This window comes from Bidens hawaiensis, unplaced genomic scaffold (assembly GCF_021521415.1).
Source record: "Bidens hawaiensis isolate Kalapana, Puna unplaced genomic scaffold, B.hawaiensis_p1.1 tig00419403_1, whole genome shotgun sequence".
In the NCBI taxonomy this organism is placed as follows: Eukaryota; Viridiplantae; Streptophyta; class Magnoliopsida; order Asterales; family Asteraceae; genus Bidens; species Bidens hawaiensis.
This window is the reverse complement of record NW_027504850.1, coordinates 933,018-948,073: the sequence shown is the minus strand read 5'-3', so window position 1 is coordinate 948,073 and position 15,056 is coordinate 933,018. Positions and strand designations below refer to the sequence as shown.

At 35.0% G+C, this 15,056-nt stretch overlaps 1 pseudogene across 1 annotated transcript; it reads right to left on the bottom strand.

Moving 5' to 3' along the window:
- Positions 1–3,646: 3,646 nt before the first annotated feature.
- On the bottom strand, positions 3,647–11,132 carry LOC143608687 (F-box/kelch-repeat protein OR23 pseudogene; annotated as a pseudogene). The gene is made up of 3 exons (XR_013149309.1): positions 10,957–11,132; positions 6,375–7,244; positions 3,647–4,089 (listed from the first exon to the last, which is right to left on the bottom strand). The product of XR_013149309.1 is annotated as an F-box/kelch-repeat protein OR23 pseudogene (transcript).
- Positions 11,133–15,056: the final 3,924 nt, after the last annotated feature.

Sequence of the window (15,056 nt, the reverse complement as noted above, 5' to 3'; positions counted from 1 at the left end):
GTCAACTATTATATTATATATATATATATATATAACTAAATCTACTTGTCTCTGTTCATCTCTAGGATTTTTGGGTATTGGATTTGCTATCTGCAATGTCATCACACTGCACAGGATTAAGTTTCGTGTCATGTTACCAATCTCTATATGCAAAGGAGTATGTATTCAAAGCTTCTCTCCCACTTAATAATAAGCCTCCTTTTACAACCATTTCTCTACCGAGATTGCGCTTTATGGTATTTCTCCAGTTCATTTCACTAGTTACGTTAAAAAACCCTGCTATGGAATATAATATCTTTAGCTGCCAATTATGATTAAATATTTATCTCAAACGGGTCAACTGGACGATACGGGCCGAAAGTCTAATTTTAATGCATATGACCTCTTAAATGATTTTTAAACACTATTGTTTCTGTAATACAAAATTAAACGCATTAGTTTTTGTAAACAGATATTTAATATGGCCAAAAAAGTGTTTTCAGTTCAACCTGATCCATTTTGACCTGTACAAAGTGCCACATATTGACCTGTACAAACTGACCCATTTTAACCTGTACAAAACTACCCATCTTGACCTGTACAAGTGACACATGTTGACCTTTACAAACGAACCCATTTTGACCTGTACAAAGCAAACCATATTGGACTGTGAAACAGGCTGATCATTTGACTTGGCTGTTGTTCCAAAGCTGTTTCGATTCATTTTTTCTTTGTGTTATGGTGATCATTTGACACTGATCTGTGCATGTGGTTTTCACATCTATATGTTTTGAGGTTTATTGGTGTTCATTGGTTTTTCTTTTCATTATCCATTTGTGGAAATAGAATGATTATATTTCTTATTGATATGTTGACCATTGAAAGATGTTGGTACCGGTCAACTGGCTGCATCTTGAATATAACAACTTTTATGCGCATGGTCACATACTTCAAAATCTTATGAAGAAGCTCTCATGGTTGGGTATCTCTTATATGCATCATTACAGTTCTGTGTTGTAATGTTGTTGAAACGCTGTTGCTTTGTTGAGTATAGGCTATGATTGAATTACCCTTTAGACAAAAAGGTTAGTTGGTTATCTTAAAATTATTGTGACATAACACTAACTGCAAGAACATTATTCCATTTGAACTTTCTCTAGGAAATCAGACACGTTAATTATTTGAAATTTAGTAGTTAATATTCTGTTGAAGCTTTTGTTAAATTGTAGGAGTGACTTTTTGACTCTAAACATGTCTTATTTCATGTCTAAGGTTTTGGGCTACAAACGCGCACCATGCTCTAACATTAGCAAGCATCACCAACCGCAACTGCAAATACAAGAAATTAGTAATCTTTTGTATATTTTGTAAGAATAACGTTAGTAAGGAACGAGTGAACAACTGCATATATATTTTGTAAAATGCATTATAACCACCTCCTAAGACATGATCATTGACCACATACATCTTTTCTATAATGTAGTACAGCTTCAAGGAATCTTTAAACGAGCTTTCCGAATTTTAAATTACCTCTAGCACTGACAAGTATAAATTGTTATTTATTAATGTATATCAATCATACTCAAGACCCGGCGCAATGGGTTCTACTACTAGACAAAATAAGCTCAGCGTCCCCTCTACTAAACTTAACGCGGCGGGGTCTAAAACCTAATTTATCTTAATGGGGTTCAGTGCGCAAAAAGAGTGTACCTCCCCTTGTTTTTATAGCCGACAATTTTGACTCGGTAATTTGGATGGTCTAAGTGGTTGAAAACCAGCTCCTTTATCTAGCTTGTTTTGTGCAATCTCAAATTGTTTATTTCACCAAAGATAAGCAAAAGTATACACACTTTTCTTCATCGATACACTTTAAAAAGTTGCTTAAATAGTCGATATGACACACCCCAATGTCCCAAATTTTGGCACAATGTCCATTCTTCACTAACTAGTCAAAAAGAAGTTTATCAGCTAAGAAATTCCAAAAATGTCTACATGAACATCGTTGGTCCCGGGAATCATTCTCACACGATCTTTTATTCAACCAGCCATCAAACACCACGTGTCAAGCTTAACGGCGGAACGACAGCCATCAAGAGAGGAGACGACGTTGTTGTGTTTACTCTGTCCCCGTTGGAACAGACGGTCAGCGGCCATGTCAACGTCAGGAACCGACATTATTATTATTATTATTACTATTATTATTATTATTATTATTATTATTATTATTATTATCATCCCAGCAATAAAAATCGAATCGCTAATGTATTCCGGCGGCCACAACTCAGTATTTCGTGATATAAAGAACTTAACAAAACTAAGAAGAAAAAAATTGAAAGGATCGTGAACTCTCACTTGTTCAAGAGAGTTTACAACCCAAATTAGAATAAGCTAAACCTGGCAACCTGCTGCATATGAGACTATATTTATGTTTCTTACATCAATTAATTTTTTATATTTAATTTTGGAGGCCCAAGGAGTTTAAAGCCCGATGAACTACATATCTTCAAAAAGCAGCCAAACTTTTTCAGACTGAGAGCTTCATTTCTTCAAAGCGATTATGGTAAAGACAGAAGAGTTACCATTTTTATGATTTTCTCGAGTTCGATTCAAAAGCAAAAGAGATGCGTGGAGTATATAATAGGGGGGTGTTTGGGATTGCTTCTTGAAATTGCTTATGGCTTTTTGGAGAGGCAAAATATCCAAAATGCCCCTCCAAAAGCACCTAAAAGCTCCAAGTTGGCTTCTTGAATATTGTCGATTCGCCGTTAAGCTTGACACGTGGTATTTGATGGCTGGTTGAATAAAAGATCGTTAAAGTGAATAAATCCGTGACCGACAGTGTTCACGTAGACATATTTGGAATTTCTTTAGCTGATAAGACATTTCTTTGACTTGTTAGTGGAGAATGAGCATTATGGGAATTTTGCCCCAATATTTAACATACTAACAGACACCAGATTATAAAACATGAACAGAACCATAATCAGGTATTTGAAACCGGCCCAGAATGTTTCATCTATAATAATAATAATATAAATAATAATAATAATAACAACCCAAAGTCGCAAACTAGAGGGGCACAAAAACCGTGAACCCATAATCGGGTTTTTTATACTCGGGTTTGACGACCCAAACATGTACCTGACCATATCCGTAAGGTAAGAATAGGGTATGCATTTCAGTACCAAAACTCATACCCGGAAACGGACAAGATTCGTAAATAGTAATACTAAAAACCAGAAACGGTTCCATACGCGGAATCGGGTTTTCTGATAACCGAAACTGAGTTTTTCAAACACCCAATCTATAACCAAAATTACCCTAAAACACTTGAAAAATATCCCCAAAAAAGTGTAGCCCCTTAAAACACCCAATCTGCACTCGAAAAATGCCTCAAAAAAACTGAAAACAATGTTACTTCAACGCCCGGATATAAAGTATTCAAATACCAGGTTTTTAGAATATCAGCTCTGTACCCGACCCGGGTATGGCTAATACCTAGTTTTTCAATACCCAATCATACCCGAGCCTAGTTTTATACCCAGTACCACGTCACTAATGTTAGTAAACAAGATTCTAATAACAGAGTCGAAGCAAAAAGCAATTGAAAAAAGAAGAAAATATTAATTACTCATCTAAAAAAAAAATACTAAAAACATTAAGCATCTAATAAATTCAATTACTTTTCTTATATGCAAGCAACAACATCAAACAAAGACACACATTTAAGGTAAGTAGACACTTGTTTCAATAGCATGCTATACAATGAAACAATCACACAGCCACATGTTGCAACTACAAATTGACATCAATAAAGTCTAGAGTCGAATAGTGCACATAACCGTGGTTTTGAAATCCAAAGGTTGTTGGAATGGCGGTTTGGTAATTATGGTTCTCCAAACCCTTGTCCCGGGATGGTAGATTTGTAAATACAGAGATGTTGACCGTTTATGGCGTCTCAACCTTCGATTCTCCACTGAACCGGCTCCATTGTGACAGGCCATAACATAAAGTTCACCATTTAAAGCAACGAACCCCACTGCTGACTCATCTAAGGCTCGTTTGGGTAAAGCGGTTTCCTTCCACCAGCGGTTTGATGTCATGTCATACCTGTAAAATGCAAAATTCGTGTTACACGATACGCTACTAGGCTTGAAAAATTGATAACTGAAGCGTGTCGAGAAGTTAGTACAAGTATAAAACACCAAAATTTTGACATCTAATAATTATCCTGCAAACATGGCATGTTGGTTTCAGAACCAGAACCAATAATATGTAAAGAACCACGCATTGCACTTTAGGGTGTGCATGAAACACAAACTCAAAAAACCAATCCGTAACAGAAATAATCAAACTGAGATAACCGAACCAAACCCAAAACTGGCAGTTTGGTTTTTTGCTTTCTTTCTAAAACCAAATTTGCGTTTCAGTTTCGGTTTTGCATGTATCGAAAAACCAAAAAACCAAACCAAAGCCAAAATAGAGAGATTGATCTTAAGCTTCTTTAAAACGATATTTGCAGTTTAGTTTCTGTTTCGCATGTACCAAAAACGAAAATCACCAAACCGAACCCGAAAAAACTGAAAAACACTTGTATTCTTGAGTTTATGGATTATACATGTGGTTCAGATATTTTAGACGCAGATATGTAATAATCAATTAACCATATGTAATAATCAATTAACCAGGAATTAACAAAAGAGTATTAAGCCTAGAGTTACAGGCCCAAATTCGTTAATTTTGGTAAATTTTTCGGCCCAAAGTTTAAACTACCAAATGGCAACAACAAATAAAAGAAACCGAATTGACCCATTGTGAAAGCCCAAAAACGATAAAATCAAAATTGAACAGTTTTCAACTACCCCAATACCAAATTATATTTTTTGGTTCAGTTTAAGCCCAAACCCAACTGAATCTGACCTATTGCATAAAACATAAACATAAGCATGATTTTAAGTTACATCAAGAGCAAAAACACACGCGACGTGAAGCTTTACTTTTTCAATAGGATGATACATAGACCAGATGAAAGAGCCATAATTCTAGTTGTAAATAAAGCTTATTCAGTTGCATAAAGACGGGTTCCTCATACATAAAGCTGTAAACGAACCGAACATTCGGTGAATTGTTCGTGAACTCTTCGTTTCGCTTATGTTCGTTCATTTTATAAATGAACGAACAAGAACAAGAGATTTTGATGGATTAACTAAATGAACGAACATGAACAAAGACCATGTTCATTCTATTGTGTTCGTAAACGTTCCATAATGTGTTCGTTCACGTTCGTTAATGTTTGTTCGTTAAAGGTTTTTCAATAACTTGTTAATGACTTTCTAACCTTATCATATAGATTTAAGCAAACTTAATAAGTACAAAACAAATATATATATATATATATATGAGTATTATGTGTGATTAATTTCTATGTAAATTAACACATGAATATGAATGTCAAAAAAAGCACAAAAACTTGGTATCCTGAACCGAATTGTTAACACTGACAATTCTCGGTCAGCCAAATTATATAAAACAATGTTTGTGTTCATTTGTGTTCGTGAACCGTTCAAGTACATGTTCATTTCCTTAATGAACCAACATGAACAAAAAATTTCGTTCGGTTAGGCGTCCGTGAACCGTTTGCTTTTCCGATAAAAGCTTAACGGACGAACATGAACGATGCCTTGTTTGGTTCGTTTACACAGGTATGTGAAGCACAAGCCTTGCGCAACGCCTATCGAGACTAAAACGCCTCAAAGCGTCTCACGCTTTTCTAAACCAAGATGATGGATATAACTGTAATATATATCACAATAAATGGGTAACAGTGAGGTAGTTTTATTCGGCTACTTCTCCAAGCACGTACGCCCAAAGTTATTAAAAGCCCTCGCTTCTTGCGCCTAGGCCCATTTTTCAGGCGAGGCTCAATAAATGCGCTTTTAGTTCCTAGGCGAGCGCTTCAGCATTGTCTATGCCAAAGATAAAAGCCGAGCAAAAGAAACGCAAGGAGTGCTATTAAAACATAGATCTAGGAGAGGTCAAAGGCATTATATTGATACATTTGGTTATTCAAGTTCTGGAATTACATTTGAATCTTGAATATTTTAGAACTTTTGGTACTAATTAGTTGATATTAAATGTTATATAATAGCTTTTGTTTATTTTATTTGAAGAATAGTATTATTTTTCATATACATAAAATATTTTAAATTTTTTATTCAAGCGCGCTTTTTTTCTTCAGGCCCTCGCTTTTTTTGCGCCTACTCGCCTAGTGCATTTGATAACTATGCATACGCCTAAATATAATACCCTTAAACATACTATTAACTCTAGAGCAAGCATACATCTAGTACCATAATAATAGCATTATAACAATATGCAAAACAAACTTAAGTTACCTGAATATATCATTCTTATCAAGCATGAAAACCCCGGTACAACCTCCATTACCATCCTCAACAACCGCAATCCTCCCAAGCTGCCTCCTGTCCCCTTCCTCCCACATATCCCCAACCGCCCTCCACCTCCCACCGCCACCCTCAAAGCGCATCACCACAGCGTCCCTATAATACTCATCCACCGGAAAAACCCCCAAATGGTCCTCGAGTCGCCATACCCACCCATTACCCAAAACTCCTTATCATTATCATCCCCATTCCCCACCATAAACCCTACACACCCGGCCCGAAAGCGCGGCAGCCCATCCAACACGACCCACTCATTCCTCCCAATATCATACACCTCAACCGAAGTCATCCGAGTCCCGGCCGCGCCAAACATCGCGTGCCGGGAGCCATTGCCCGCGACAACAATCCGGTTAGCATCGACCGCGGCACACGCGAAGCTGCCGCGTGGCGAGATCATGGGCGGGAGCGAGTCCCAAGCTTTGGTGAGAAAATCAAACCTGAAAGCGGAAGAGGAAGGCGAGGGGCGGTCAAGCGGGAAGGAGCGCGTGTCGAATAAGGAGCCGCCGAGGATGTAAAGGTGGGAGCCATGAGAAAGAGATGCGAAGTTGTACACGTGGGGGTTGCAGGGCATGAGGGGGAGTCTACACCAGGCGCGGACACGGATGGATCCTGGGGGAAGACGCATAGCAACTGTGGGATTGAATGGATGAACCTTGAAGAGAACAAGTGGTTCCATGACTTGCAGATGGATTTGAGTACGGGAGGAATGCGAGGTCGTATGGGAGACCTGGGATTAGGGTTTGCTTTTGGGAAGAAGAAGATGGGGGATTCATGGATGGTGCATGATTTGTGTGTCTTGGGCTGTAACAAACAAATTGGGGGAATTTGATAAGAGGGGTGTACAAATGAAATGAAATGAAATGAAATCTTTTAGTCAACAACTAGTACGCTTTGGTTAATGTTATCGTTAGGCCAATCAGGGGCGAATTGTGATATGTGGCGTCCAGTTAGCATGAAGTGAAAATTTGTTTTAAAAAAACCCGTCGGATTTTGACACTTGTCAGAATTTTATTGGCCTAAAGATTTATTCAGATCTCGTCTCCTCAGTCTAAATTTGATGAGCTATTTTAGAAAAATGTTTAAATTTAGGACTAATTTTCACTTTTATCTCTCTTAAAAAATGCCATTTTGAGAAATTTCCTAAAACTTTCCATAAATCCATTCAATTAAAAGAGTATTTGGGCGTGGTTGAGTTACTACCCTTGTCTTTAATTATTACAATCCCTTGTACTACCCAAATAAAAAAAAAGTTTATAAAAACAAAGGTTGTGTTAAATAATGATTTCAATACTAAACTAGAGACCGATAAAAAAGAAATTATGTCAAAAACTGAATGAATTTAGCCACACGATTTTTGGGAAATGAAGCAATGTTAATGAGTTTGTTTTGATGCGTTGTGTTCTTATTTTCTCAATATTATTAAAAATTATCAAATTTGTAAATAGTTTTGTTTGTTATGTATGCACAATCCATTTTAATGATGAAATAGAATTGAACTTGAGTGAATCAAGCTTAAAAACTACACCTCGTCAAGAAGTCATTTACAAAAATAAGGATTTTCAACTCAACTCAAAAAAAACAAACTAGTTATTATGTAATTAAGTTTAAATATTAAATATACATATTGTTTTTTATAAAAATAAATATAATCCTTTTTAAAAGAATTCCAGGCCTAGCGGGGTGTCAGGTCAGGGACGTCAACCACCCAGCCTCCCTAAGGGTCGGACATGTCTGCATTGTAAGCATTTTTTTATTAATATAATACTAACATAACTATTTAAAAACAGAAGATTAACAAGACGGTGAGGTTTTTTTTTTATTTTTTGCAGTTAACTAATAGATAATCTTGGATTAAAATATGATATTTTAGTTAAATAAGAGACTTATAATCAAAACTACGTAGTTTTGATATGTATCACGTGTAAGCTTAGATGGCTAACAATATCATTTTCACTTTCCCTTATATAACACATCTGACGTAATAAAAACATTTGACACTGTATTATAAGACAGAATTACAAATTTTGTGTCACACCCCAACTTACGGCGGATGCCGGGTCGTGAACTGATTGTCCACAACTCTTAAGGTATTATCTTGCAACATTAGAAATTTCAATATCCATTTAATTAATTCAAATAAAAACCAATATTCAATACAATATCCAAAAATAAAAAATTCAACAAGAGAAAAAGATAAATCATAAAACAAATTGTCTCATTTAAATTTCTCTAACTTTATTCCTTAAGTGATCTTCCAAACTTGAACTAGCTTCACATCACACGATGACCTGCATACGAGTTAAAAATAAAGTAGTTTTGTCAACACAAGGTTGAGTGAGCAACACACTAGTTTAATGTACATATAATATATATATACATAAATATTTGCAACAAGTCAAATGAGAATAACAATTTAACCAATGAGCATAGATAAATGAGATGTCAAGAATCACAATGGCTATAATGACTGGCGTATGATCATACTATTCTGAGATTATGCTGGACCTCTCCTAATGCGATTCACAATGAGCACATAAGCACACAACAAGTACGGTATAAAATCGTTAACACATAAGACAATAGTTGCAGTTTGAGTATATGTATAAATAAGAGAATATATGTTGACGCATATGTCCCCAAAACGTAGAAAACGGGTAAAATAGGGGAATATGGTATGCACCGCAATAAACGAACAAAGGTGAATTAGAATATTAAGAATGCGAAAATCACGCGTTAACGATAAAGCCTAATAAGGAACAAAGAAGTACGGATACGCTAAGTAAATGTACAAGATAGATTATGAAAACTCGATAAATTATTGTTAAATTAATATTATACCCCTTTTTAAATATAATAGTATATATAAAGATATAATATGTAAATCATTAGTTTACTTATATAAAAACACATCTTGAAAATATTATTTTTAGGTTTATAAATATATTTATATATAGTTTACTTGTTATATATTTATATATCATAATATTATTTTTTTCATGTTAATATAAGTCACACCCCGACTTAGGGCCTAGGCGTGTGACCACAAGTTGGTACCTGTTTTGTAAATATATCAGAGTTATGGGTTAATTTTAGCGGATGACTTTAGGTTTGAATATAATATTAATTTACTGTGAAAATTTACTTGTTAATTAAATACCCAACTATTCGTTTACAAAATATGTGTTTCATATTACAAGGATTTAGTTTATAAAAAACGGAGCCATCTCGAAACGCGCTTCTATCTTCATATAGACTCCAATCCTTGCTATTGCTACTAATGCTTAATTACATGCAATGGGCTTGAAAAAACACATCAGTTATATGCTGGTGAACACGTATGACTCTATAAATCATTTGAATGACAGTTAAAATACAAATATAGTTTTCTTGACAAGCTCAGTAATAGTATTTCTACTTTCGGTATATGTACAATTGCCCTACACACACAAATGTCTTCTCTGAGCCACGTAGCCCTTAATGTAGAACTAGTTATGGTCGTTAGCCCGCGGCCATGTAGCCTTCGACTGTTTAGGCTGAACAGTTATGTTTGGATCCAGAAACATGCGTATTCGGTATGAGTTGATTTTATTTTCTACTTTGTATTATAACGTTTTAGAGATCACGTAATCTCATGTAAACGTTGACTGACTCGTTAAGAAAAACACCCGTTAATCTTATCGAGTATAAATATGTTTTGACTGTTTGTAAAGGTTAATGTATTCACTTGTACCGTCGGCGTGTGTTTGAAACCTTGATTGATTGATTGAGAATGATATTAACATATACATTAATAGGTTTGTATAAAAATTTTGAATGGTGTTTCTTGATTAAGCTATGATTGTGAAGCTTAACCTTGAAATCGTTTATCTTTGTTTGTGAATGAAAATACTTAGTTTTATGTGACGTTTGATATAGCATGCTTTAGCTTAATAGGTTATAACACGTTGGTAAGTTTCTCCAGGTAAGTAAACGGGTCCCTCGGTTGATTGTGATTTGTACGAATTACTTTTCCTTAGGCAAGAAACTTACTACTAGTGATATCCCCCTTACAGTTTACTACATGCCCATCAAAATATAACTTTTGTTTAACATTACTTCATTAAGAAGTAACGTTTATGAAAACTCGTTTATGAATGTTTATAGAATGTTTATAAAATACTTTTAAGGTTAAAGGCCATAGCCTCGATTGATGTCTAAGCTATAATTGAATAACTTAAACGTAACTCCTACATTAGTACGGGTACTTGGAATGATAATACTAAGAAAAAGGTGATGACTTGTCGGTATGATCTTGATCTACTCGCTTATGTGATTACTACTTACTTATAACTTTAGAACTTGCATGAACTTCGAGAAAATGGAACGTCGGCTCATCACGGCTATTGGGCACGATTCCCTAGGTTAACTATGTGATTGTGAGAGTGAATTTGGGATGAAATTGGCTTCAAATCCTTCACCCCTTTTATAGGCGAAATCAGGGACCCATCGCGATACGCGGTGGGTTTTATTTAACCCGTCACGTATCACGGCGTCGTACTTTTTAGCCGCCATGCCATGTTGTGACACGTGGCCTGTTAAATTGTGCCACGTGGTTGGACACGTGTCCCCGTTACTTAGCGTGGTCATCGCGTGTTTAGGCCATAGCGTATCGCTACCCCCGCCCATTTCTGGGTCCATGTGCAAGTCCATCGCTATACGCGATGGGTGAAATCACTTCCCCGTCGCGTATCGCGATGAGTCAATATTTTTCAGAATTTTCATTTTAGTCCCTAGACTTATAAAAGTTAGTGTAATTGGCATATTTCCTATAGGGTTATTTACGCGGTGTTACATCCTCCCCACCTTTTGAATAATCTCGTCCTCGAGATTTATTGGAATATATAGGGATATTTCTTCTTCATTTTCGACTCGAGTTCCCACGTGTACTCGGGTCCTCGTCTTGAATCCCATTTGACTTTCACGAGCTTGAGTCGCTTATGCTTGAGGAACTTGATCATGCTATCTTCTATTTGAATTGGTTGTTCTACAAATTTAAGCTTCTCGTTGATTTTAACATCTTTTAACGGCGTAGCAAGAGTTTCGTCGGCTAAACACTTGCGTAGACTAGATACGTACTTATGCTGTACTTATGACTATTAAACAACTGTTCAATTGTGTTATAAATACAAAAGAAAGATTATCTTTGTATTTTGATTATAAATATCAAGAACAGTTTCACAAAGAGAATAAAATTTCACTAGGGATATTTAAAATCAGCACCAAAAGTCAAATTGTTTTGATTCACTGCATGCTGCTTTTCTCTCGAAAGATATGAAGTTAGACCCAACAAGATCTTCGAACGGGCCACACCAGAACCTGAATGCACTTTATTTTAGCGGGTCACACCAAATTAAAAACACGGTTAATCCTGTTCCATCCGTGCAGACATCTTGACAGGAAGATTATAGAGCACACAACATCTTTTGGCGGGTCAAACAAGAATGAATACTCAACATCATTTTTCAGAAATCAAAGTCTATTATCAGCCTATGGATCGGGAAGAGAACAACACGATGAAGGCTTTAATCCTACCCTACACTGGTTCCATACACTCCTAAGTCTAGCTTAGGAGGGTATGTAAAATATTAGATTTATATAACCTAGACTTGTGTATTATTCTTATTATATTTATTGGATAATTGTATTAGATTTGGAACTTAGGATTAAGGAGGATAACCGTCTCACACTTCACCAAGGGTTGCAGCGTTTAGAATTAGGTTATATATACCCATATATGTAAACATACGTACTTCCTTTTGCTTGTACCCATATATGTAATCTTTAACTATTCCTACATATGATCTTGTGATTGTGTTCTTGAATCTTTGATTGATTGATTGTTCTTGATATCATCCAACAACATACATGTTAATTAATTTGGCGCAGCTTGTTGCTCGCTTACCCATTATCCAGATGTAACTCGGTTTGTGTTATATATAAAAGGATATTTGGACTTATAATTTGTGTGAAACACTCAAAACTGCTACCACGTGGAACTATGAACTAGCATGAGGAATAAATAAGATAATGTGTTCAGCTAAAACAACTGAAGGCAAATTAAAAAGATCTAAAACTGCTACCACGTGCAACTATGAACTAGCATGAGCACTGCTCACTCTTAAACTAGGAATTCTAATAAAAAAACAATAAGTACAAATAACCGGAAACTCAAACAAGCAATCTTTAGGTCCTCCGATGTCATATCCAACGGCGAACCCAAAAACTTTTTCATGGGACACGAATATTCGATGTTGAAATATATTTATCAACTTGATTGTGTATTTTAAAGGTCGGGTAGGACAATTTTAAAAACGCAAAATCTACTATTATTCATGTTTTCATGGCTTCATTATAAATAAGTTTAGTTTAAAGCTTCATAATGATGTTAGGCAACGTATTTTTTTTATTATTATTTTTTTGGTTTGATTTCATATCTTGACGATTTTTATAAAACATGTCACGTGGAAACTACATGAAAATTGGGGTGCCGGCCGTTTGACACCCTTATGGACATCGTAAGTCCGCTACTTAGTCATACCATGACCTTAAAACAATTTGATAATCTTTTACAAAAAAAAATAAGGACAAATACCATAGAAACCGACATATCTTCTATTTTTTCTTATAAAAATTTCTCAACAATTTTTTTGAGAAAAAAATGAGACAACTTATAAAAAAACTATAAAAAACTTATTAACTTTCTTCTTTTTTTTTTTTGCGAAAGTTAGTCTTCTGGTTGATGATGGAAGAAGATAAAACACGTTTTAAATTTTTTGTTTCTAGTCTCCAAGCGTTTTAATTTTTGTTCTTGGGCTTAATAATCATTGCAGAAGCTAATGCAAGTAACTATGATAGTTGAGTGTTAAGTTATAATATTTCATATATATTTTAAAGGTTGAAATAACTGATCGTTAATGATAATTATTATTTAGCTTCTTGGTTTAGTAACGTTAATTACACCATATGTGATATACTAAACATACCATGTCGACTAGGGTTATATAGATTTTATAAGTTACATCACTTTTTTGTTCTGGTTAGTGGATTATTGTATTTCCTAGCAACGTGTAGTTTATAAGGTCTATATAGATTTTATTAGTTACATCGCTTTTTTGTTTTAAATTAACATGTGAAGAGACCTTAACTTGCAAAAATTTGTTGAATGTCTTTAATTACGAGAAAAAATAGAAAGTATGTTAGTTTTTTATGGTATTTGTCAAAAGAATAATATTAAATGTTAATATATGTGTGTGACAGTCAGCTCTTATTCGTAACCCGCCAGACTATTATTAAGTTATGGTTGGTTAATTATTCAAAGGGGAAATTCCCAAAATAAGCGTTTATGAAGACGTTTTTCAGGTTTTAGGTGTCATTCCAACAAATTCCCAAAATAGGTATTATAAACTAGGCGTGACGAATAGTTTATGATTACACACGAGTAATTTGTATAACCAATTAAAATTTGTCATGTGTCTATAAACTAACCGTAACGACCAGTTTCACTAATCATCTACTCGTAACGATTAAATTAGTTTCAAGCCTCGTAATCAACGTCCACGAGTATATAAGAAATCCTTTAGTCGCAACGAGCAGATTTTAAAATTTTATGAAGCACGAGTAGCTTATCAAACAAATCACGACGATGCGTTTGTTAACCAAATACATCGAATCGGTTAGTTTTACAAAACACTAGTCGGAATGGTTAGTTTGATAGGTCAACTAGTCATTACGAGTAGATCTTGGTCAACGACTAGTTTACATTCCCGATACGAGTATTTTATTAGTAATCAACTCGTCTCGATAAGTTTACCTGGTTTACATTACACATACGAGCAGATTATATGTAGTTAACTCGCAGTAACTAGTTTACCTTGTTTACATTCCCGATACGAGAATTTTATTAGTAATTAACTCAGTTCTGATAAGTTTACCTGATTTACCTTACCCACACGAGTAGTTTATATGTAGTTAACTCATTGTGACTAGTTTACCTTGTTTACATTCCCTATACAAGTAGTTAGTTAGTAACTAACTCGTCTTGGCTAGTTTAACGTAATAGTTTACTCTTACCTTGTTTATTCGTTTCTTGTTGTAGTTAATATCATCATATAAATTAGTCGCGGCTATATAATAACGTGTATATTACTCGTTTTGTTTACTATAATCCTTTACCAGTTAACTTTCCAACCAAACCATTACCGTTGAGTTAAACCAAAAGTAGAAAATGTCTAGGTTGTCAAATGAATTGCCGGAATCACTTCGCCACTAACGAAACGATGGAAGGGTTATTTGTTCTTGTGGTTCAGTTCCAAGGATTTGCACTTCTTACATTGATGGCGTTGATGACCGGTTCCCCTACATCGAGTACAAAATCGAGCATTTACTTCGTCACCACGTGAGGGAATGTAAGGCCCCGTTACCGGTAACCCTACTTTCCTGTTGGATTTACTCATAAACACAGTTCTAAATATCAGAGTTAATTAAAACATTTACGCGGAATATAAAACTTTCATAAAACATTACAATATTTCATAACTTGTCTCAAAACATCCTTTGTTTTTCACATTAAAACAT